This window comes from Ipomoea nil, unplaced genomic scaffold (genome assembly GCF_001879475.1).
Source record: "Ipomoea nil cultivar Tokyo-kokei standard unplaced genomic scaffold, Asagao_1.1 scaffold2280, whole genome shotgun sequence".
In the NCBI taxonomy this organism is placed as follows: domain Eukaryota; kingdom Viridiplantae; phylum Streptophyta; class Magnoliopsida; order Solanales; family Convolvulaceae; genus Ipomoea; species Ipomoea nil.
The window spans coordinates 3417177-3418414 of NW_017618708.1; the positions used below are offsets into that span (position 1 = coordinate 3417177).

A 1238-nucleotide genomic window follows, 5' to 3' on the forward strand; every position below is an offset into this window, starting at 1 on the left:
TACCATCACTAGTTGACTGGTACAGTGTCTCTTCTTACCTTCATCATCATCTCTGCTTAGCTTTGTGCCTCTGATCTTAACTTTTCATCGCCTCCCAATCTTTGTAGTTGTCTGTATGTGTTTAAGAATTAGATGTTAAGGAGAAACCAAATGCAAATGCCTGATGAAAGATTAAGATTAAAAGCATATAAACAATACTGAAATACCCAAAAAAAAAAATGAAAATAGCTAACTAAGCATGATTTTTCTTTAAGGAAAAAAAATGACAAAACAAAATAAACAGCTGTTTGCAAATGCAACATACCTGCCCTTATTCATTCATTGATATCATTCTCTACCTTCCTCCTCATCATATCCTTCCTTTGAGATGTTTACTTTTATCAATACTGGAAACAATAAATTAAGTTATTAAAAAAAAGTAGGTGAACACGCATTTATATAGGTAAGCAAATATGAGATACAGAAAATTGAGAGAAAGCATGCACATAATTATTGATTGCAAAGAATTTAAATAGCATGAAATGGGAAACAGTCAGAGATATAATATAAATAGAAAGAGACCGGAAAATATTTAGAACGAACAAGGAGGGCTTCATTTCCATAGCTTCGCTGCTCGTCTTGAATACGCTTTGCAGAAATCAAAAGGGAATCCCGGCAGTTATTTAATTGAATCAATTCAAGTGAGGTAATATCGGCAAACGCAATAGGGATCTCTTGCAAGTGACGGCAATCATGTAACTCTAAGTGTTGAAGCACAGGGAAATGATCACCCACAACATTCCAATCTTGGAAACATATGCTTTCAATTACCAACCTTTTCAATTGACGGAACCCTCCCTCTGATGTCTCCCACCTTTTGCCTTGGCAAGCATCTATCAATTTTAGAATTTCTAGATTCGGCAACATACCAATAAGCCTCATATCACTCCATGGCAACCTAGTCTCAAACAATTTGAGCTTCTTAAGATTTGGTAGAAAACTAGTTGCCCATGGGATGCCACTACTAGAAAGTTCGAGATGCCACATTTTGATGCTTAGTTTCTCCAGCTGCCCCAAGTGCACAAAATTATAGAAACCATCTGAAATTTCATTTTCAAAATCCTCTAGACCTATAATTCCCAATTTTTTTAAATTTGGAATCCTTGTAAAAAGATCCTCTGTACAACACTCCGAATACAACCAAGATATAGTCTCTATGTTTCTATGAACAACCTCTGAAGCCTCTAATGTAAAAGGAT

At 35.4% G+C, this 1238-nt stretch overlaps 1 long non-coding RNA gene across 1 annotated transcript; it reads right to left on the reverse strand.

Annotated features, from left to right (window-relative positions):
- Nucleotides 1-42: 42 nt before the first annotated feature.
- On the reverse strand, nucleotides 43-618 carry LOC109150895. The gene is made up of 3 exons (XR_002049244.1): nucleotides 562-618; nucleotides 305-386; nucleotides 43-111 (listed from the first exon to the last, which is right to left on the reverse strand). It is a non-coding gene; the product is annotated as an uncharacterized LOC109150895 (long non-coding RNA).
- Nucleotides 619-1238: the final 620 nt, after the last annotated feature.